This window comes from Lepisosteus platostomus, chromosome 3 (genome assembly GCF_059453375.1).
Source record: "Lepisosteus platostomus isolate fLepPlt1 chromosome 3, fLepPlt1.hap1, whole genome shotgun sequence".
In the NCBI taxonomy this organism is placed as follows: domain Eukaryota; kingdom Metazoa; phylum Chordata; class Actinopteri; order Semionotiformes; family Lepisosteidae; genus Lepisosteus; species Lepisosteus platostomus.
In genome coordinates this window covers 22427549-22452766 of record NC_142613.1, presented here as the reverse complement: position 1 = coordinate 22452766, position 25218 = coordinate 22427549, and the positions used below count along the sequence as shown (strand labels likewise).

Here is a 25218-nt window from a genome sequence, read left to right as displayed (position 1 = left end):
ATATATACAGCTTTATGGACAAGAAATCCATAGTCATATTCCACTTTGTCAATGACGTAGATTTACTTTTTTTGGTCAGCCAGTGTTGGGCATTACTATGAGCCAAGAAAGTATATGGTTGCTGCTCTCTGGTTGATTCCAGAGAAACAATTTATTTTTTACGTGGTGACCTGTTGTACGCAGCATTCTAAATGAAGTCTTACTAGTGTATTGTACAATTTTAATTTAACATGCCTTGATTTAAATACTATAAACATGATAACATTGTTTTACTATTTTATTGCTTTGGCACATTGCTTAGAAAGTATAGAACTCACTGTACTAGAATCTAGATTATAGATATACAGTACAGTAAAACAGAGCAGTGGTCTTATATATTTGCCCGTGGTAAATCTGATATTTAAAATACTTTTAGTTGCTAGATTTTAATTTTCTGTTCATTAATCAGTTCTTAATCCATGCATGCATTTTCTTGAACACCTGACACCTGTATTTTGAGAAACGTTTATGACTGTTTCTTAAAATCTATATATATACCATATCATTTGCTCAGTTTGTATGCATTACTGCTGTTCAAAGAGACCCCTAAAAAATTAAACAAGATCCACATTGTCTAAATCCATTCTAGACTCACCCTGTTAATCCTATTGCCATATAGATTATCCTGGATTCTACCTCTAATTATTGTTTCTACAATCTTATATATATGTAACAGAAGGTTTATTGGTCTCAAATTTTTCAATTCAGTTTTGTCACCATATGGAAGGTATATTAGCCCAGTCTTGTGTATTTAAATAATTTTACTAACAGCCTTTGAAGACCATATCTTCATTATTTCTTAACCATTGGTAGAATAATAACATCATGCCCTTGAAATGTATCTTATGTGCTTCTAGTCCTCGTAAACTTGTCTCTTCTATGCCACTGTTACTTACAGTAGGCTTTGCTTTAACTTAACCAGAGCAAACTGTCAATTTTGTATTTACTGAACACCTAAACGAAAAGTAATTTAATACATTAGCCATTTCCTTTTTATCTTCATAAAAATTTCCCTTATGACCTCTGAGACTCTATACAACCACCTTTTTCTTCAGCTGTTATATTCTGAAAAACACCTTTCATTTCCGTATTCACGGCAATATTAAATCTCTTGAGCAAACCCTTTTAAACTCTCATTTGTAGTTTCCTAAATGCCATTCCCTTAAAAAACATGGATCCTGTTTTTTAATCACCTAACTGTATGTAGTGTTTTGTTTCTCCTTGTATTTTTTTAATTGGCATATTAAGCCATTTAGGCTGTTGCTTTCTGTCTTTTAATGTCCCTAATCTTGTGATGAACCTCTTCTGGGCTTCAAGCAGAAACATTCATTTTGCTGCTATTCAATCTCTGCCAATTCATTATCTACCCTATGACATTTTTTAAAATTCACTTTTCTTCATAGTCTGCTTTCCTGAAATTGTAAACCTTTCAGACTATCTGTACAATTCCAAAATATACTCCAAACATACCATACTATAACCACAACTGTATCTCATCCTTTTAATGTATTCTAACTTGCTGAACACATTATAATAAGGCAGACATATCCTCTGATATGTGCTTTGATTAAATGAGGAAAAAAGCAGCCATTAACATTATCTACCATTTCAGTTTCATCTGCTTTAAGAGTTAAGAGTGTTAAGAGTTAAAAACTCCCACCATAACCACTCCTACCTTTATCCATTCTTTGTTGATTTCATGAATTTCGTGTAGTATAGCACACTATGCCTTTTGGATGTTACTTTACCCTTGATCCTTTTAGGTTATGTTCCTGTGCCTGAAAGCTCTATACCTCTTCCATCTTTACCTCACTTAAATGTTGCACAACCAAACTGCTGTATATGTTAACATAACTCTTAGCTCCATTTCAGTGATTCTAAATCTATCACGATTACCCATAACTCCTATTTTATTTTGATCCTAATATTCCAGGCATTTAGGTATATGCATTTAATCACGTGATCATTAACATTTTGTTTTGCTGGGAGTCTTTTTGTTTCCACTCGGTGTATCCATTCTGAATATTTTCTTTGGATTATAACCTGTTACATTTTAGTTTACATTTTCACATTTCCTGTAGATCTTTTTACTCAACAGGTGCCCATCTCATTCACAGCATCTTTACAGATAGTCACATATAGTTTTTGATATAGAAACGATTCCAATGTGTAACAATGCTGAAGCCTTCTTAAGAACACCATACATTCAGCCATATATTATATTGGTTATATATGTAGAGTGTGGCCTACACTACTGTTAAAAGCCCCTATATCATCATTAACAACTACAACAACGACAATGTTGCGAGTGCCTCAGCTCCAGGGAAGCTGCATACTGTTGTTGAGTCTTCAAGGTATAGCAAAGTTGTATTGTTCTAGAGAATGAAGTCGTTATGACTGGTGTCTGAACTTCAGTTTCAGCAACGGTGTCATTTTGGCAGCTGCTGGTTTGAGCTTAAATGTCTTAGTTGTCTGTTCTCAGGTCCTGAAGTGGACAAAAGAATGTTATAATATAATAATGAAATAAGAGTATTTAATAACGTAATGTTATGTGTTATGTTTAATCTCCTTCTTTCTCATTTCCCAACACCAGCTTCTCTTGGTTGTTTCAAAAATTTGGGAGTGGGATTTACAAAGTCCTCCCTGTTGCATATATTAATCTGAAGGCAACTCAGATCCCCCATGTGAGCATATGTTCAATATGTCCAATTTAACAATCCTAACAACAACATGGAATAGACAACTATCCTATTCCAAGTTCCAGGCAATATACTATTCGGGCAGTCCTAGTGCAAAGGTATTCATCTCCTTCCAATGATGCCCCCTTTGGACAGAACGGTGGAGCAGTGGTCAGTAGTGCTTCCTTGGAGTGCAGAGGCCCGAGGTTCAATTTCAGACCTAGGATGCACTGTGGATTTTGTATTTTCTGAACATGTTCATCTGGGTCTCCTCCAGTTGCTCCAATTTCCTCTCACGTTCCAAAGACATTCTGGTAGGTTAAGTGCTTCTGGAAAAACTGGCCCTAGGTGTCAGTGTGTGCACGCCTGTTTGTGTGTGAGTCTGCCCTGTGGTGGGCTAGTTTCCCGTCCAAGGTGTACCCTGCCTTGCGTGCATTGCTTGCCAAAATAGGCTCTGGCTTCCCCACGACCCTGAATTGGAAGAAATGGTTAGAAAATTGATGGATGTTCCCACCTTACTCCAAAACAAGAGCTGCCACAGCCAAATGTAATTTTTCAGGCTACACATCAAATGGTAGAATAATGTAGTTTGAAGTCGTTCAGGTGGGTAGCTGCATCAGCATGCGTAGGCTGCAAAAGAACAAGTAATAGGTTTATTCCATGCTGAAAAGAGAAGACAGAAAACACGTTTCGGCCGTGGAGCCTTCTTCAGGTAGTTTTCACTTATACCACTGCAAGTTCGTAATAACTGCCAAGTCATGGGCATTCCGTTTCAGTTTTAACAGTGCTGTTGCTCATTCTGTCGTTCATTTGGAAGAATCCATCACATTAACTTTGTTAATACATTTAAATATTCTGTTCAAAGACCACAAAGGTTCAGTTCCTTCAGCCTGTCAGTGTAGGACATTCCATTAAGTCCCAGAATGCATCTGGGTGCTCTTTTCTGGACTGATTCCAGAGCAGTAGTATTTTTTGTAATGTGGTGACCAAAACAGTATGCAATATTGTAAATGAGGCCTACGTAGTGCATACTTCAATTTTAACATCCTTTGATTTGAATTTTACTCTTCTGACTGTTTTTTCACTTTGTAAGATGAAAATGATGTCAACAAACACCTGAGTCTCTTTCATAAATTACCTTTTGTATATTGTTTCCTGTTTTGTATTTATAGTTTATGGATTTGCATGCAGACAGCAACTGCATTTATCCATAGTAAATGTCATTTGCTATGCATCCTGAATTTTATCTAAACCTTTCAATTTCAATTTCAGTTGCAGTTTCAACAGTGTTGGCTAATATTTTGGTATAATCTGCACTCTATGTTACTAACTGTAACAGAATTTAGATCATTGTTACAAATTAGGAAGAGCAGTGGTCCTCATACAGATACTAGTAATTTAATTATCCCAACACATTTTCTTTAATGCAAATTACATTTATTATAACTCTGCAAAATGCACTTGTGCCTTTTTTTTAAATTAATTCATGTCTTTGCATTCTAGGAGTTAATGACAGCTTTTAATTTAATATTTTCCTGCCTACTTCTTTCCTTTCTTTATTTGGAGACCACAGATCAATGATATTTAGCTCCTGCAGCTCAAGGCTTTATTCTGCTAGCTAGAATGTTAGTTTCACAAAAGGAACTGCATAAACTGATGGAAAATACATTGTATCAGTAATAGAATTTTACTAAATAAAGCACCAGGGACTGCAACAGGATAACTGATGACAAGCAGCCACACCACCAATTGACAAGAGATTAAAAGAGACAAAGATACTCTCATTTTGCATTTACAATCCATTGTATGTTTTATTTTTTAAATACAAACTGCATTTAAACATGTGAAATAGGAGTCTCCAAAGATATAAATGGATACACAGGCCCTTTAAATGGAACATATGAGAATGCTTACAATTTTATGACTTTGTGTACCATTTCCATACACTTTTTACTTAAAATTGCTTCATCTATAGTAAAGACTAGAGAAATGTGTGCCTTGTGTTTCTCCACACACAATCTACGGACTACAGAAAAGACAGTGGAACAGAGGGACTGATACACAAAGCAAACACACCTATTTTTTAAGGATAACCTTTTCTTTGTGTACCATCTTACACAAATCATCTTAGATTAGACCTCTGGGATCGTCCTTTGTATAGTAGCTCCTAGCAGTGACAGCTTTGCACTGTAGCAAATATTAAAAACAAACAATTCAAAAGCCTGTGGGAACCAATGGATTTTCCATTAAAATTTTCCAGGAAAGGATTATCAAATGGGATATTCCTTCCTGTCTTTGAAATAAAAAAAGAAACTGAACGAAATGAATTTCATTAAACAAAATAATGTTTATTTACAGATTACCAAGACTGCAAGAGAAGAAAAAAGAAGAATCCATAGAGTAAAAGAGTTATGCAGTAAATAATTCAATGTATTACAGACCAATTCAATCATGGAATTCAAATTTAAATGTGGTTAATCTGAGCTCAGTTACAGAAATGCACAAGTGTTATGAAACAGTTTTCTGAAAAAGCAGAAAAACTGCAGGGGGCTCATTGCATAGTTTTGAATGGGATGTTTTTAATGATGTGATTTCTTTAATATTCAAAAGTAAATTCAAATAAGACTGAGTAATCACAATGTAAATTTGTATTTTTAACAGTGAGCAATATGTGCTATTTGAAATGTCTTTTAAGTCTAGCTCTAAACGTATATGTGATATAGGCTCTGTGTTACGATCAGCTGAATGTGAAACAAAGAAAAAAGGAAAAATAAGTCATTATTAGCTGTGAGTTTGGAGATTCCATATAATTTTTCAGAAAATCATCTAATATTCCTTTCCACTCTGCTCCTATGTTTGCTTATATAGACAATATTCCAGTGATATCCAAGGTTGCACAAGAGTCTGCAATTTGAAAATAGCAGGATGGGTTTACTTCTAAATGAACAAACAAGGGTGGAGCCAGGTATTCTTGAAACCTTAAAATAAAGAAAAAAAAACTTAGATATGAGGCACGACCAAATCATAAGGTATCATAAGAGTATTTTCTACTTGTGAACAAATTAAACAAGTAGTTGAGCGGTTTTTTTCATGAAATGGATGCAATGTACTGCGGATATTAAACATCTTTGTTTCAAAGGCTCCTACTGTATATACTGTACTGCAGTAATTTATTTGAAGAGTGTTTTAAGTGGAATCTAATGCAATGCAAAAACAATAATATTCTAACTATCTTCGCTGATCATCCTATCACCAGAACGCCAAAAGGTTCAGAGATTTATTCAGGGTAACACACTTCCTGGTAGGGGAGTCTTTTCCTATTTCCTAATCTGAAACATTTATTCCACATGAGTTCTTTAAAATGCAAACACAGATGTGTATGCAGAAAGAAATAATTATGTACATCACAACTTGTGTATTTTTTATTGGATGTTAAGATATATCAGCTGAATAAGATTTCATGTTAGTCAAAATTGCCCAAGATGTATGAGAAAAAAGCATTGTACTTCTTGCACCTTAAATTGGCCAGACAGGCACATAGAGTAAATCCACATTCCAGTTCCTTTTTTGGGAAACTTATCACTCATCTAGTTTACTGAAATAATATCTCTACATATAATAATGGTTTCACTGTCTGCAGGTCATTTTCTTTAAACTTAGCAGGGCTCAAGAATGAAATCTCTTACTAATGCCATGGTGTCATTGCTCCTAAGATACTCTCTGCAGAAGTTTATCTGAAAATAAATCCTGTGCATTTGTTTTGCTCTCTATAAAGAAAGAAATGAATAAATCCCTGTATTGGCCAATATCTCTACCACTGAAGTGTTATGTACATGTCTACTATACTAAAAATAAAGTGTAGTATTTCACTGACAGCAGGATGAGAAATCTTAGCCTAGATGCTGAAGGATTTGATAAAGTATTTTAAATGAAAAATAAGACCTGAAAGAACTTAATAAACATTTGGTGAAATCCACCATTTCAACTGATTTCCATAAAACAAAGCTTCAAAACTTTCACTTTAAACTTTAAACTTCATGATGCTTGTTAGACAGAATAACACATACATACAAAGAATGTCTGAAAATGTGTGTTACAATTTTCTCCATTTAGCTTACAAACAAAAATATTAACCAGTATCATACAGATATGCATAGGCAGAAATGTTATATTATTACAACAACTCTGCATATTCACACTTACCGTGGTAAAAAATAAAATGTTTGTATATTAAAAGACAAATATCTAGTTTTCCCTGACCTCATTGAGAGCTAAAATACAACTCTTCACACAGGAAAAAATCCTGAGTGTACAATCGCATTGAAGGCACTGTTCCCAGACACTTACAAGCAGCTTGCCCATGTCCAGGGTGGCATAATGGTCTGGAACTTTCTCCATTAGGGCTCTTTTCATTGTGACACCTTTGCTCTCTCCCTAGATAATATACTTCACACTATGGAGGAGTCCGCCAGGCTCTGTGTGACAATCCTGCTGGGCCACTAAAGCAAACAAACAGAAAATAATGGATTTAAACAATGAAAACAGAAACTCAAAATAGTCCAAGCACTTAAATACAAATGAAATGTCAAATTAATACAGGGTGAATAAACATGCTACAATAAACAAAATAAAGTGTTTAAATAATGATGAAAACACAATTAAAAAGCAATAGGATTCTGATGTATAAGATTAAGAGATGCAATGTAGCAATTGCCAAAAAAATAATGTCCTGATTATTAACTCTCCTGCAATTTGGAACCTTGGACATTTGCAATTTTATGTCAGCCTCTGGTCTGCAGTTTTCAACTGGGTTTCCTTTCCTGCTATATTCTATTCTTCTCTGAGCAAAATGAAGAAATGGACAGCCTAGGTCATAGAAATAACAACCCTCAGTTGAAACTAGTTCTTTTAGTTAAATAATTTCAATATTAACTATTTCATAGGACATAATACAGTAGCTATGTTTACTGAATACAAATACAGGCTAAGATATCCAACAGAAATGCAGATGTAAGTTTGTAATGGATTCTTCTTGAATCTTTATTTCCCTTTGCTGACATGAATCAATGTTCAATGAGTTTTTTAAAAGATATTACTAGTTTAATAGTTTAATACTTTAATTCGTTTTCTAACTAAATAATATTCAGCTAACTAAATGTTAAATTTTTGAGTTTACAGTTATATTTGAAATTAATGACACTAAAGTTCAATGAAGTATTAATTTTGTCAGCAGCTGTATATTGTCTGAAATAGATTAATTTCTTCTACAATAAATGAAGACAATAAAGAGAAAAAATTGTCCTGGTTTGTTTGATCAGACAATAAACAATCTAGTTTAAAAAAAAGTTTTTCTTTCATTCAAGACATGTCTTGAGCTGGTTAGTCTAAGTACTGTAACGACAGAAGGTTTGTGATATTATGACAACATTAACAAGATTTTTAGTACCTTTTAAAGTATATTTACAGTATATTTTAGTTTGATAATACAATATAAACAACAGGCTCTCTGTTCAACACTGTACTCAAAGCGAGGAGTTTGTATTACAGAAGAGCAGTTGGGATTTATAAGAATTTTCGATTAAACATCTTAATTTTATTGTGGATTAATGTGTGACACTTCAAGCACTGGAACACAAAGTGTTTCATTGCAAGTGAGTTAATACAAAATAACAATAATTAACAGAAACATTGTAGAAAATAAAGGGTTAAAATACTGAAATATCAGAGCTTACATATGAGGCATGCATTCAAAAGAAAAATAAATGAAAATGTTTCTAAGGACAAAGTCTTCATTTTGCAGTTACAGAAACCTGTGAGGGAATAGTACTTTGTACTGTAATAAACATCTGCCTGTTGCTCATCAGTCTTATGCACCTTCTCCACAGAACTATTCCATCCAAATGGATTTCAAGAAGAGCTTCAAGAAGAGAATCCAGAACCCACTGTTAAAATGTCTATCACAGATAAACACCCACAGGACTCCCATATCTGTTCAACAGATTCAAGCTTAACACAAAACCAACCCAAAAATAACAAGTTCTAAGTACTAATGCTTTATTTCAATTAACATCAACACCACTATCAAAGAAAACCTGAAAACAAATAACCAAACAAATACATAATGTCTGAGAAGGTACTGTAAGATGATATTTTCAGAGGAAATTAAAAAATGCGAAATTGCAAGGAAAGTTTGCAGAAAAAGTATATTGCCTGTAAAAGCACAGCACTCTGTACTCATGATTTCTTAAAAGCAGCTTTAAAACATACTGTGCACTCTATTATACTCTGTAAAAGTCATTAAATGAAATAATTTGGTGTAAAATCCACTGAATATAACAAAGCCAAAGCACACACACTTTGAGAATTAGTACTATATGTCACACAAATATAAATAGAACTCACCCTTTAAAAGTAATCCTGAATCCATTTATAACAAATGCAAGCTTGATTCCACAACTCTTTAGAATTAGCTCTGACTTTCTGGAGCAGATACGGTACCACCGCATATATTCAAATAGCTTAATTTTTGTTTTTGAGGAAATGTATTATTTCTGCCACAAACCCTCAAATAAGCACAAAGACCAACCAAAGGTGAATTTTTTTAATTTCAGCTTTGAAAGAATGACATTTTTTTGTTTTTGGAATTGTACTTAAAGCAATGGCTTTTCAAATTCAAGTTACCCTGTCAATTTTGTGCTGTGCAAGCATTTTTATTTCCGCTATTCAGTATGTGTTACATGCTGGGGGGTACACTACTGACTATGAGGCAGGTTATAAAGGTAAGGTACAGCTACTAAGTAGTACTTGTTTAAGCGTACTCTGTAAATACCACTTAGAGGCAAGACTCCGCCTGAAGGGAAGGGGGAGATAAGAAAGCCTGAGGGTGTTCGGGATTCTGCAGCAAGACAGTGGAGGTCCACGCTAAGTAGATCCATTAGTTGCACCTTGCCGTGCCTCACTGAGGACATAGAAGGTTATACTACTAGTAAACCGTCTCAGGATTATGTAAAACATATGTTGCCACTGTTACTCACGCAGAAACAAATGAAACTAGCTGATTTTGTCTGCAGCACATCTCTGTAACAAGATCCCTGGTGTATTGACAGTGACACAGCCAACCTAACTGTGCGCGGCAAGCTTGGGCCATTAAAAATACATCAAGGTACATGCATATATTATATTTACACAGAGCATGATATGCAGTTTGAGTTTAAGAGTGGAAATTGGTTGAGAAATGGGCAAGTGGGAAATAACTGTATTTCCTATGAATCACAGGTAGGAACAGATAAAAAGAAAATCCCAATTTCTGGCAGTCTAGTACAGTGTTATGACAGTAGGAGCCTTTGCTACTGTGCCAAGCTGAAATAGGTATAAACAGTGGAACAGAGACATATGGTAACAGCATGGAAGGACGCTGATGGGTTAGAGTACAGACTGTACGTTCTTACAGATTTCAAATGGAGCTTTAGAGCGTTACCCTACGCACAAAACCACCAAATAACTAAGTTAATTATTGGCCTTAGATTTTATGAACCATGCTAGTTATAAAGATATATTGCAGGGGAAAAAGAGGCACTGCTGTCACATAACAGCACACATTTTGTTGCGTAATTGTTACCAATCTCTCATTATTCAAAGAACAACCTTTTCTATAACATTAGCATAATGAATGGAAATGGACCACCAACCACATCAAATAAAACAAAGCATACCACTCACCGCTCAGTGACAGATGACATCTGTGTTATAATCTTTTTAGAATTTCATGGAACATTTGAACACCTGTCTGATGTAGCCATCTGGGATAACCCCAGAAAAGGAAACCCAATCCAATAGCCTCAGGCCTGCAAAATTTCTCTGTTCCCATTCCAATAGTATTTAAGTCACTGAACAATATAATCAGAACTGTCACAGCCACTGAAAGCATGTGAATTCATTGCCTCTCACTGCTTACTGCTTTTAGCACAGAGTGGTTCTAATCCCTTATTAAATAACAACAACCAACACTTTCCCCAGCCCTCTGCCATTGTTGGTACCCATTTCAGAGATCCTACTAAATGACCTCCAAACATTCTTAACAGAACACTACATCGCGCAATAAGAATTGTAGAGCAGCAATCCAAACCTTTACCACCCATCTGCACTCCCAACCACAGTACAATGGTGTTTTAATGGAATTTTATGGAATTTTGGTTGTGGTGACACCAGCCGTTTGGTTTGTATCAGTTTCTGCAGCAAAACATAAAAGAGCTATCATTGAGGAAGAGTACTAGGCTAGACAAAGGGATCTATTTGTGTAGTAGTGCACAAGGATGAGAAAACATATTAACATAAGAAAACATAAAACAAAACCACATCTGGACCTTTGACATGTTGAGATTATCTGTTGATTACAACAGAACTGAGGTTGAATAGATCATTTTGATAGTTACAAATCATATTTGCTATGCTGACATCAAGGGTGTGTCCATGGGACTCACTGGTAACACCATCTTTAACTGTCTTCAGGCGAGATACCACTGTGAATGAAGCATGGTAGATGGGAAAATACCCTCCCTGCAAGAACAACTTGGGTCTGCCTACGAGCCTCTCCTTTGCTCCAGTGTTGAGAGACCAGACACAAGAGAGGAAGGCTGGATCCTCAGGGCTGTCCCTGTGGGTCAGTAAAAGCTGTAGAGAGCATTTCAGAACACAGAATGCAAAACATGCAGAATCCTGTAACCCAGAAAACATTTGGTTCTTATGCCTTGCTCTGAGTTGGATGGTAAATTTCCAAAGGCAACTTCAAGCAAAGATGTATAAAATGCTTGAAAAGGGCAGATTTGTGTATAGACTTTGAAACTGATATAATGCTGTCCTTAAAAAGCAAAACATAAACATTGATGAGAGCATACTGTAGGCTAGTTCTGTAAACAGATGGGACAAAAATGTTTCTTGAATTTGGTTACCACAAACATGAGAAATAGCACAGGTTTCCTTTCTTGGCCTTACCCAAATTATTACAACAGAAGGTACTTAAAAAAAAGGTTCCACACTGGAATTCCATTCAGTGAGCTCATACAATTAAAGACATATCATAAAAATATACAACATAAATAACAGAATGCACCCAGACTCCCACAGTTCTTTCTGTTCACAAAATGTCACTTGGTCTCACCTAAATTAATTTCTTACAGGTTCTGCACATATCCCCTTGTCATGTTTCATTGTTGGGTCTGAAGATGTCTAATGGATTGATTTATCAATTCCTTTCAGGATTCTGAATACTTTTTTTCTGCTCAGGTCAGAAAAGATTACGTTTTGTCTTTTGTTTCCATACTAGGACATTCCTTTGAGCACAGCAGTGTATCTCTAAGCAGTCCAGAGAGAAGAAATAAGAGCAGCAATATAGTTTTTGTACTTACCAAAATTGCACACAACATTCTAAATGAGGTCTTACAAGTACATTGTACAATTTCAATATAACTGGATTTAAATGTTACATTTTTATATATATATCCTACCATTTTGGTTATCAGATGCTAATAGATTTGTCAACATGAACACACAATACTTTTTTATAGATAAGGTCAAAACGTTGTGTTTTCTTTCTTCTTTATTTCAGCATGGAATAAACCTATTACTTGTTCCTTTGCAGCCTATGCATGCTGACGCAGCTACCCACCTGAACTACTACAACATATATAGTTATGCACATATCAACTATACAGATAGTCTAACACTATATGGGATGCATTGTTAACATTATATGTTAAGTATTTGTGTTAAATGCATGTAATTGTGTGTTACCTCTTAAATTAAACCATCACTTCCAATTAGGGAATATTACATTCCTATAAAAGATTTAGAAGCAGATAAAACAAATCTCCATCAATAACCTTTGTAATAGTTTAACCTCTTATATGGGTATTGAACAAGACTTGATAAGAAGATTGACATACTGAAAATATGCTGTCAAAACTCACTTAAATTGGACCCTTAATGGACCCCTTAATACTATCCATTTTCTTTATAGAAAAAACGACTATTAATCTGAAGCATTGCTTTCATTGCTTTTTTCCTCTGACGCCTACACCACTCTATTTCCTCATCTGACACAAAGGGAATATCAGGTCAGCGACAAACTAAAAAACCGTAACACAAGCTGTAAAAAAAACCTCAAAGCTCTCTGTTCACAGTCTGTAGAAGACGAAGGGAAATCTTAAATAAAGAAACAAATACAATCTGTTATGAAGGTCTATTTTTTGTTCTTCCTTGGCATCAAGCACTCCCAACTGTGTTATTACTCACAGTGCACGTTTGCCAAAGGCAATAAAAAAAAGAAAAAAACAAACCCTGTGGTCCCTATTAACTTCACAAAACAGTCTGGAATGAATACACTATGTGTGGATGGATAGGACAGAGCTACAGTATAGTGTAGGAAAATAAAGAAAAGATAATAATTACTAAGCTAATAATGTCAAAAGGGCTGTGTGGAACTGCCAGGGATCTGAAGTAGAAGCCTGAGGAAAATGACCTGCTGCAGGCAAAAAAAGACTGTAACCCCAGAATACCCTCCCCAGCACGAAGCACAAGTCTCCTGATTTCTGACGGAGTTACTTTCTCTCTCTCCCTTTTCTCTTTCTTCTGCTTGGTCTCTGTGGAACCAAAAGAGCACAGCCTTGCAATCAACTGCTAATACAACTGTCATCGCTCCTGAGGACCTGTGAGCGACAAGCGAGGAGGAGAAGGAGAAACAGGAGAGAGAGCGAGAAATGGAAAGAAACGAGCAGGAGGAGGGGGGAATCCCTAAAACAGCCTATGGAAATAAAATGATTATTCAAGAAAAAATACACAGAGAAGACGCTTCTTGCACCAAGGAAGGAAATACTATACACGGGGACACAAATTTAAAAAATCAACAGATGTCCAGATAAAATTACAGTTAATCGTTATGCAGTGCCTTGCAAAAGCATTCAGACTCTTACTATGGCGTCTCATTGTGTAAAGTTACAAAACGTCTCTCCATTTTTCAAATCTAATATTTTATTCTTTTCTATTCTATAATGGCCAGCAGCCATATCACTCTGCAACGCACAACTGGCAACCCACTGAAGCTCAGCAGGTGTGAGCCTGGTCAGTACCTGGATGGGAGACCTCCTGGGAAAAACTAAGGTTGCTGCTGGGCGCTCACCCTGCAGTCTGTGTGGATCCTAATGCCCCAGTATAGTGACGGGGACACTATACTGTAAACAGGCGCCGTCCTTTGGATGAGACGTAAAACCGAGGTCCTGACTCTCTGTGGTCATTAAAAATCCCTGGGCGTTTCTCGAAAAGAGTAGGGGTGTAACCCCGGCATCCTGGCCAAATTTCCCATTGGCCCTTACCAATCATGGCCTAATAATCCCCATCTAAAAATTGGCTTCATCACTCTGTTCTCCTCCCCACTAATAGCTGATGTGTGATGAGCATTCTGGCACACTATGGCTGGCGTCGCATCATCCAGGTGGGTGCTGCACATTGGTGGTGGTGGAGGGGAGTCCCCATTACCTGTAAAGCGCTTTGAGTGGAGTGTCTAGAAAAGCGCTATATAAGTGTAAGCAATTATTAATTATTATTATTATTATTCTAACACCTAAGCTCAAACTAAAGACTTATGTATAAGTTACAGTAAAATGTCAGAATGAAAAAAAAACTGAAGAATGTTGATTGCATAAGTATTCAGACCTGTGAATTCACTATTTGGTAAAGCGCTTTTAACATCAATTACAGCTGCAGGTCTTGAAGGAATACACCGTCTCATTGCAATTATTGCCCATTCTTCTTCATATTCAGTGAATAGCATCTTGTTGATAGTGATATGGTAATGATGCAGGGGAATATTAATGGTAGTTTTAGGGTTTATCTTCTGGTCAGTTATGATGTAGTGTTATTTTAACCATATTTTGAGATCTCGTGTATATTACTAAAATAGCTTAAGTGTAATCATTTAACATGATCATGTTCATCCCCACATGGCAATAGATTTGCAATGATTTTTTGCTACAACCTGGGATTGAGTTCTCATGCTGGACAGTTGCATTATCAGACCTTAGTTTTATTACACACATGTGGGACAGGTTTGGAACACAATCAGAAGCAAATAACCTGCTAACAGATGGGATTGTAGAACATTCTTCAGATTTTCATGCAATTTCTATGCTAGTCTGTCCTATGCCATTTGTAAACTGAGATAACGGTGGGTACACTAGGTATTGACCTCTTCCACACAGGTTTTATTATGATCCACACCTCGATATTTGAGCATCTTGTAAAATACTGCAACTATATCTTAGTTGTCAATGTTTTAAAACTTAAAATTCAGTGTACTGCAACAGCTACTGCTTACCAAATATAACCAATATAGCCATATGAAAATATATTGTGTACTAACCTTTATTCTTGATAAACATCATACTTAAGCTTAATTCTTTAAACGGCACACTGAACTGACAGAAAATGCATGAATTTGCAAGCTGTAAGGCAATTTTTCATATTGTTTAGTGAATTGCATGCTTTACTTATGATAAGAAAAGAGCTATAGTATTTTGCTTTAAGGCTATGTCTATATTTTCTTCTCCGGAACATCACTTTTTCAGTCCAACGCTGTAATACACAGAGAGGCACAGAGGATTTGAAAAATGTAGGCAGATTATGTTCTCATCTTATGAGCCCAGTCAGCAGATGATGCTGAAGTTCAAAGTTCAGCTCTGACTGCGGCTGCCTGTCCTCACGGGGTGCCCACTCAATTAGTCTCACCGTAGCAGTCAGGTGAATCAACCTCAGCCAATTTGCTCTGTTCTGACTTGCAGGGAGCCTGGACCAGTGTGATTTTCTCTATGGATACAAATACAAAAATTGGAAACTAGCTTACTGGGACTTGAGCAGGCAGTCTGAGTTTTTAGTTCACCTTCCTAATCCTGCAATGTGCTGGTTCAGCAAGGTGCATCACAGGGGACCCCAGCTCAGCCTTGGCCTTTCCCCAGTCAGACAACTGCTGCACAGCCTGGTGTTTGCCTATGGAAACAAGCTTCTGCATAAATACTGGACATCCGTTAGGACTCATAGTGCATTGTGATTTCCTTCTCTTGCACATCTTATTATGAGAAAAACTTTACTGCCTCACTGAACTTGGTTTGGTGTGGGTCAGAGAGGAGGAATCCTGGCTACCAAATGAGAAAAAGAACACTTGTAAAACGACTGGAAGTCAGCAAGGAAATGCAAAATTTGTCCTGTACATGTAACACTTGTTTCTTCTAGTACCCCAACAAAAACGCTTTGAAAGATTCTGGTGTTGGTCTGTTATTATATGCACAAAACTAATGATATGACTAAGGATTAGGATGCTGTGTTTTCATATTTACAAAGTCTCAAAGGGATAAGCATGCAAATTGATAGTGGAGCATCCACTTGATAATCTTATAAAGATTAATCTACAGTATGCACATTTTGCAAAATACTGACATTAAATTATGTTAAACTGAACTGGCTAACGAATCAATGCCATCTTATTTAGTACAAAGTCTCAGGTGTGACTGAAATCTCAGCTAAGCAACAGCATTTTTAAAAATCGTGTTAGAGAAGAATGGAGACAGCCCTGGAAATGGCTTCAGATCTCAAGGGTATTACCACAGTCTATATTAGTGGGTACATAATCAGAGCTGATTGACACAGTTGAAAAAGACAAAAACCTAGAATACTTTCGAATGAGTACGAAATACAAACAAATACTGTATTTACCACACACTGAATTATGACAAATTCAAATTCAGCTCAGCCTTCTAAGAAAAACTAAAAAACTATAATGGATCTGACAGCCAAAGTCTAATTTCAAACCAGAGGCTGCTCTCCTTTAAGACAGGGTTCTGTAAGCAAAAATGAGCGACACACTCCAGACAGGCAATTAATCAGTGGAAAAGCATACAAAAGTGATCGGAATGAGGCAGTGATCCACAGTGGAGTCATAAAGCCACTTTACTGAGTAAAAGGAATCTGTCTGCTGAACTGGTTTCTCATCAGACTAGAAAGCACCAGCAGCTGACACATGACAATATAGCCGTTCTGCTAAGAAAGGTGTTGGTAGTGATGGGGAGGGTCATTACCTATCAATGCACACATGTAAGATTGATTAGATTAGATGTGTATGTATGTTTCCTTGGGAAAATTCAACCATTTCCATCTGAAAGAAAAAGTATGACTCTCTACCGTTTGTAGATGAGCTTCCTAAAAATGTAAATCAAAAGGACTGAAGTCCTAACAGGAAATTAGAAAATAGATATAACAGTTACAATGTATAACAATGATGGCACAGCATAACATGGTATAGGAATGTACAGAGAACAAATTATTAACTGTGTTGGCAATATAGAATATTCATTCAAGCAGTGCTTATACTGATATATTTGCGCTTTGAAAATATCTCTATATTCATCAAAAATTTACAGATGAAACAGATGTGAATTACTTATTATAATGACAACTTCGCCATCTTGACAGAGGGATAGATATATGAGGAAGAAAGGGCAAGATGTGCTTGAATGTTTAACACAAATCCCATACATATCTAGCACCCTGATTGAGAAAAGCTAGTGATTCCTTTTTTCTTAAATTTGCAATTCAAAGAAATGTCCATACTGTACAAATTTCTTTATTGAACATCTCAATGTGGAAAGGGATTGTTATAGATCTACAACAAAGCATTTTTAAAATGATACAGAATAAAACACGGTATGTTTTTCCTTTGCATTTCTTATGAAATAATTCAATACTTTACAACACTAAAATTACAACTATTGAGTAACACAGTTAAATGTTAAAAAGGAAAAGCTGAATCCTTACAAGGCAAGGACAATCAAAATGTTGTAAAACTGAAAGTGTGTAATTTTACTGATATAGGCTAATGTACTAAAAACTGTATATTGCAAACAGCAAATAACTTCCTGCTGACTTTGACTCATTGACCTACAATGAATGTGATCCAGAATAAAAGCTTTGTAAATAAATTCGAGTAAAGGAGTCTATCGCACATACTGTACTAGCAGATACTCTGCAATCCACATGTGTAACTACTGTTCTCAGTGTAACCTTTAAAATTCTAATTCATTGATTTTTTTTTTTGGGGGGGGAAACCATACATTTGTTTGTGATTTGTTTTTGCCCAAGTCTTAGTACTTTCTAAACTGAAAGCAACACCTAAGCAGTTGATTTCATGGTAAGCCTTTGAAAAATTACTTAATGATCTTTTTTACTTCACATTTATTAAACAATCATAAGAAATACATACAACAGAGAACAGAGTTCTTTTAGCTTGTAAGCAGAATTGATCCCAGTGCCAGGGGCTCTATTTCTCTCCAAAGGAACCCCACAGAATGCTTCATGTTGGGGATATTAGAGCAATGCCTTAAATGCCAGTGCCAGCAATGACCTAGTTTTCATGGAGAGCCCTTCAGAATGCAGTCTGGCGATCTGTACAGTAGTTTAGTGCCCTACTCCAGCACACACTTTCTTCCAGTGATGTGCTTTAATTGGTGCCAGCAGCCATCTCACTCCCCAACTTCAGCTAATCTGCACCCTAGCCCAGTGATGTCTTCATCCTAAAATGTAGTTTCACATCCTGAGCATCAGTGCTGTTACTTTTTGCATGAAGTATTGTTCTGGTCTATTACACATTTTACTTTGCAGGCTTCTTGCTTTATTAACACGAACCACCTCACAAACAGTACGGCACAAGGTCTGAATGCTTTTCTAATTCAACTGACAAATAAGATTGGTGCACACCCTACAAAACATAGAGTCAATCCGTTTCTTCCCCCTAAGTTGTATTTCAAGTACAAAGTATGTGAATAAATAAGATTTATGATCACTTTATTTGCCATATACAATTTGTTGTATTAGGAATTTGTCTTTTCACATAACCCAACTTGCTCTCCATGAGACACACAGACAAGGAGAGAAGCTTGGGGTCAGAGCACAGGGTCACCCATTGTACAGCACCCCTGGAGCAGTTGGGGTTAAAGGCCTTTCTCAGTGGCCCAACGGAGTAGGATTCCTCTGCTGACCGTGGGATACGAACCGGCAACCTTCCAGCCACAGGGGCAGATCCTTACCCATAGAGCTACCACACCGCACAAAGCTTTGTCAGGTGGGGGATTCGAACCCATGCCTCCAGGGAAGACCGCCACCTGAACACAGCGCCTTAGATTTCCCTCACGGGATCAATAAAGTATCTATCTATCTAGACCACTCAGCCATTCTGACTAAAATGCTGTACTACTGTATAACTACCTTTAAGACACAACATTAAGCTATCTTAATGTCATATTTGAAGAATAAGTATGTGGACAAGGTAGTGTAAAATCTGAAAATGTTAAAGTACAGTAAGGCACAGAATCCACAAGTAAAGTCTGAAGAGGAGTTTTCAAGGTGCAAGAAGAACTTCTGCAGGTACATCAAGGAAACCTGAATATTCAACATGTTGGTTGCTGATGACAATCACAAGCAATGAACGAGCATTCAGATGTCTCACGAAGAATCGGTACTTCCTTCAGCTTTTTTGAAAGAAGGTGATCTGAAGAACAGCCAGTGCAATATATGCTTAAAAGCAGAGAGAAAAGCAGTAAGTTTATGCATGTAAGTCCTTGCCATGGAAATGTTGGAACAGTATGAAATAGTATATTCACAATAGGTAACAATCACCTATTTCAGTAGTCTGCCATTAGTACCATTTTCCCCCGACTTCAAGCTCACACCCCTCTCTACTTCTCTAATGTAGTCCAGTCCCCTAACTAACACGCTGACCTACATTGAAGCCTGAGCCACAGTCTAAAATCTAACCTCCAAGCTGAAAGAAGCCTGCCACCAATCTTTCTTCCTTCACCTTCTACAGTAAAATGAGGAACCAGGAATTTTCCCATTAGCTCTTCACTGCAGGCAAAGCTGGAAGGGCTGTGAGAAAAGTATCAACTGAGTGATACTGCCACTGGCACACAGACCTTAACTCACCCCACACAGTTCTTAAAACACGTTCAGTAGACCTGTGCATCTGTACATACTTCAACTCAATTCAATTCAGTTTTATTTGTATATCACTTTTAATAATGGACATTGTCACAAAGCAGCTTTACAGATTTCCCAGCCTAAACCCCCAGTGAGCAAGCCTAAGGCGACAGAGGCAAGGAAAAAGTCCCTAGACTAAAGTGGGAAGAGACCTTGAGAGGAATCAAGGCCCGAAAGGGGGGAGCCTATCCTCCTCTGGCCGGCACCAGGTTAAATTAGAATGAACACATATGAGAGTCGTCTGTATTCTATTACATGGTGGGAAAAGCACAATATTGTATGGTAATGTCCAACAGTGTCCAGAATGTTCAATTGATTTCCTTCAGTTGAGATTTCTCTGGAAAGGGCTTTGTAGAGGATCGGCTGTTGATTTTACGCCCGGTAAAAGGAGCTGGATTCTGGACCTGGGCCTCCAAACAGTCCACCTCAGAATGGATGGATAGAAAAGAGATAAAGTGTTAGTGAATGACAATGAAAACAGAAATTGGTAGTTTGCATGTCTTGCTATTTACCTGAAAGCTTGACTAAACAAATATGTTTTTAGCCTAGATTTGAGCATTGAGAGTGTCTGAATCCAACACATCTTTGGGGAGGCAATTCCATAATTGGGGAGCTCTATAAGAAAATGTTTTGTTGCCCACTGTGACTTTTTTAAATTCTAGGAACAACTTGGCAACCTGCTCCTTGTGATCAAAGTATACAAGAAGGATTATAAGGGACTAAAAGATCACTCAAATATTGTGGGCTAAAACCATGCAGAATTTTCTAAGTGAGCAACGACAACATATAATCAATGCAGAATTTAATGGGAAGCCAATGCAGAGATGACAGAACAGGAGTAATATGTTAATATTTTCTAGTTCTTGAGAGTACTCTAGCTGCCGCATTTTGAATTAACTGGAGTTAATTTAGGGACAACGAAGACCAACCAGAGATCACAGCATTACAGTAATCCAATCTTGAAGTAATAAATGCATGGACTAATTTTTCAGTTCCATGGAGAGATAGCAGCCTCCTAAGCTTGGCAATGTTTCTTAAGTGGAAGAAGGCTACTCTAGAAATATTTTTAATGTGAATACCAGATGAAAGATCAGAATCTACAGCAATACCTAGGTCTTTAATAACTATACTGGGAGAAACAGAGAAGCCTTCGACAGTCAAGGTGCATTCAGCTAGCCTAGTTTTAGCAGCCTTAGGACGAAGCTCCAGCATTTCTGTTGTGTCAGAATTAAGCAGAAGGAAGTCGCAAGCCACCCAGCATCTAATATCTTTCAGACAGTTTTCTATCTTGGAAAATTGAGATACGTCATCTGGTTCGACTGATACGTACAGCTGAGTATCATCTGCATAACAGAGGAAGTTAATGTCATGCTTACAAATTATATGGCCAAGGGGTAACATATACAAGGAAACATACCATCCTTCAGACTACAGGCTACTCTAACACTGCTGGGGCTCTGCTAATGATACAAAAAGACCTGCACACCAAAGTTAAAGCATGTGGAGGCTAACATGAAGTGAGGTTAAGAGCTAGCTGTGCCAAGCCAAGAGACCTGATGTTTCCGAGGAGTTTTTATTTTGTAACTCAGCTGCCTCCGCTTGCAGAAAATCTGCGCCCAAATGTTTTAAAATGATCTAAACTGGTTAACGTGTCAAAGCAGTATACCAGCCTTGATGTGCAATACATTTCTTTCTAATCTATTCTTTCTTTCTAAAGCTCTATAATTATTTATATGAAATAATGTGGCCTACTGCTGGAAACAGAAAAGCTTGCTTTCAATATATTGGGTGCAATATAGAAATACAACTGTGGAGACCCTTTAAATGATCATATTGTAAAACAAAACTTCTTTTTAGATCTTAGAAGCAACTCAAAGCTTGGTCTGGTATGTACACAGGAACTGTGTAGTAGTACCATGTTGCTGCTCAAAGTGGTACACCGGTACACTGATAGAAGCAGTGAGTTCCTGATCTGTAAAGCACTGAATGAAACTTTGAAATGAAAAGTTCTGCATAAATGTAAGGCATAAGGCAGGATTTTCCACAGGAATAAGCTCAGGCCAGGTGTTAATCTCCATTCTCCTATCCCCCACCTAGCTAACAAGCAACTAGATTACTGACCCAGCATGCAAACCAGCTATCCAATAAGGTCTTTCACCACAACAGCCCGTTTGATTATACAGGATTCATCAATGACATAGGCAAACCATGATGCTGCCCAAGTAAGAGCGTTATGCTTAAAACGCATTACTATTTGCTATTTTCTGTGTCATCAAGCCATCATTATGTTCTTTTTGCTATAAAAGTGCTGTTTACTATTTTGCACTCATTGAGGTAATGTCTTTTTTCACATTAAAAATTAAATGGTAAGCAACAAAGGGACAGTATTTGTCTTTGTGAGAGTAAACCCTGCGTCTTACTAACGTAGGTCTCAAAGGTCCATGCTATTTGTATGGATGATTTCTTTTATTCACATATAAAAATCACATTAAGTAAAAGAATCACAAGTTTCTACAACAATTTCAAAATTTTTCCTTCATTATCTCACTTTTTTAAATCAACCAGACTCAAAGATTTTGCGAGGATCTTAGATTTTGCATAAAAAGTTTGATCCATTAGGTTTTAAGACCAATGTGGGAGGCTTGAGAGCTAGGAGATTATGTTCCAGTGTGTCTGCTGCCAGGCAAACGATCTTGTGCTGCATTACATTGAAACAGTATTTCAACATGGATTTTTGTGTACATTTTGTCAGCATCCATGCACTTCTTTGGTCAGGTAGCACCAATTTTTGGTCAGGCAGCCCACCTAGCCTGTATACAACTGCTGGAAACTGTATTAGGTCTATTATTAAATATCAAATTGAATTTGTCACTTTAGCTCAAGATATTCTTACTGATAAAATTGTCCAAATGTTTAAATAAGATTTAGTGCATACCTTTAAACTATGTTTCACTTCTTCTGCGCAAGAGGAGGTTATTTCCTTAATCAGTCATGAGTGACCTTGAAAGAAAATGGTCTATCTTTCTCTCATCCCATATCTCTATTGACTCTGTAACACTGATGGTATTACAAGTTAAATCCAAAGACTAACCCCCACTCTCTGCAGTTGTACGTTTAACTAAGCAAGGGACTGTTCATCTGTTATGAGATCACACCGGATCGCAATGGAATTGTCATTTGAATAAGCTATACATTTTTTCTGCAAGACAAAAACAATCTCTACTTCCAAATCCGATGCATTGGCCTTCATGTCCAGAGTGTAGAGATGTCAGACTGATGTGAACACTTGCCACAGAAACAATGTATTTGAAGCATCACTTTTTACTGAAACAAAATACAAGGTAGATAAAAAATCACTCCTCTACATAATGCATATCACGCCATTACTGTATATAAACAAAGCTCCAGTCAGTGTGTTGTTTGTCCTGGTTCATAGCAGCATGTAGAAAAATGCACGTTTGATTAGTGAGTACTCTAATCAGCTGCTACATCACATGGAGCACAGATCAGAGAATCCAGAGCACATATGACAACAGCTGGACTGGTAGCTATTATGGTGTGCCAATCACAAAGGCATGCCTGACTGGAGACATAAGCTATAATTATCTAAGTGGAAGATGGAACTGGGAGTGATTGCAGGACACGAGCAGAGATACTAGAAGGAATAGTGCTTTCTGAAAGCAAGGCTACATCTTATCATAGTTCAAATTGCTGCAAACTGTATTTGAAATCTACCACATGAGCAATACCCCATATATTCACTGGACAGACAAACGGAGGGATAAAATCTGGTAATAAACATAACTCTTCAGATAGGTTTCAATTAGTGCTGGGAATTTGGAAAAAAAGTTTTATTTATTTCACTGATTTTTATATTCAAATAAAAAAGGTATTCTTGAAAATTATTATATTACTTAAATTGCACAAAATAAACACCCATGTTATCATTTCTTTCATAATGTTTATTGATATAGCTGCTTAAATAAAAAATACTACTTAGTTTTAAAATCTGACTGTTATGACTAACCCAAGAGGTTAGAAATGAATTAACTTTATTAAAAATAAAACAAAAGTTGTGCATATTAATGTTAATTCCATGAAAAAGTATTACTGTTCCAAGTGAGCCCAGGCTTTTGCTTCAGTGTCCCAATATTTTTGGTGTTTACAGCAATTCTAAGGAACTGTTATTAATTATAAATAGTTCCCTTGGGGCTGATTAGATTAAATCTAGTCAAAGCAAAAACAAGCACATTTTATGTTCTTCAGCAAGAAACAGGACAAAAAGCAGCACTGGATCTTTTTTCAGCATATGACAAAGAAAGGAATATTTCTAGGATAAAACACTTTTTTCTCAATGGTACTCTGGTTTACAGTAACGGGAGATTTTTCTTGTTCTTCCACATTTTCTGAACACATCTCTGATCACAACCTGTTCACATATATTAATCAAAAGAACTGAACAGTTCGATCATGGTAATCAAGGACTGAACAAATTCTGAACTTTGCTTTGAGTAAAACATTTTCATGCATTCAAGTATGATATTCAAGGCTTATTGTCATTTGTGATGTCAACAATATTAATTTTTCTACATAATCTGGTTTGTGGGGGTCCTGTAAATATACAGCAGAAAATGCTGCTTAGACAGTATTCAGGGCTGAGAAATGAAAAATCTGAGTACATTGCCAAGCCACATTATGTGGATCCCAGTTCACAGTTCACAGTTTAAGTCAGCTTGACTGCACAGGGTTTAGCAGCAAATGCAAATGTAGCAAGTAGACCCCTATTGTTTGTTACATTTTCAGGTATGTATGATCTTGCATCTTCAAACTAGACAAAGATTACAAATAAGCTGTATGTATATCTACTGAAAAAGTACAGAACACTTTTCATCTAGTAAAGCAACAGCTGAACAATTCCCTGTGTCTGATTCTGTAATGGCACAAGCTGTTTAACTGGAGTCTTTTCACATACTCTGTGAAAGCACATCCAAGAGAATACTATAAAGCTTTATTCCTGTTTAAATTCCCAAGGCCATATCCCTTTTACTTGGAGAGGGTTTCCAGATGGTATTTTTTTGGCTCAAAGATAAATGTTAAGCTTGTCAAAGACCCTAGATTAAACATTCTACTAATCTTAGAATACTCTACAGAAAATTCCTATTACACGCTTTTTACATAGATCTTTTTCTATGAAAAAGGGAAAAAAAATCATGAGATATTAATGACTGAGAACATGAAAAACTGGGCACCTCATTAGACTTTTACTTTAGAATTATGCAAATTAGCCTGCAATTATTAAGTGGCAAGAGCAAAATTTTCAGTAAAAGTTAGCAGGACCTGACGGACTGGGAAGACCAAGAACGACTGAGGAGTCAAACTTCCTTTTATTTGCAATTTACTGTGGACTGACATAAAACATGTTTATTTC

At 36.6% G+C, this 25218-nt stretch overlaps 1 protein-coding gene and 2 long non-coding RNA genes across 3 annotated transcripts in view; all 3 read right to left on the bottom strand.

Annotated features, from left to right (window-relative positions):
* xkr6a (XK related 6a) overlaps window positions 1-25218 on the bottom strand; it is a 163510-nt gene that overhangs the window by 109907 nt on the left and 28385 nt on the right. The gene's annotated exons all lie outside the window — the stretch shown is intronic.
* On the bottom strand, window positions 6676-17650 carry LOC148674642 (uncharacterized). Its single transcript, XR_015935359.1, has 2 exons — window positions 15495-17650; window positions 6676-7216 (listed from the first exon to the last, which is right to left on the bottom strand). It is a non-coding gene; the product is annotated as an uncharacterized LOC148674642 (long non-coding RNA).
* Window positions 17974-25218, bottom strand: part of LOC148674641 (uncharacterized) — a 34661-nt gene continuing 27416 nt past the window's right edge. The window contains exon 2 of the long non-coding RNA XR_015935360.1: window positions 17974-20215. This is a non-coding gene — a long non-coding RNA (uncharacterized LOC148674641). The remainder of the gene's footprint in view (window positions 20216-25218) is intronic.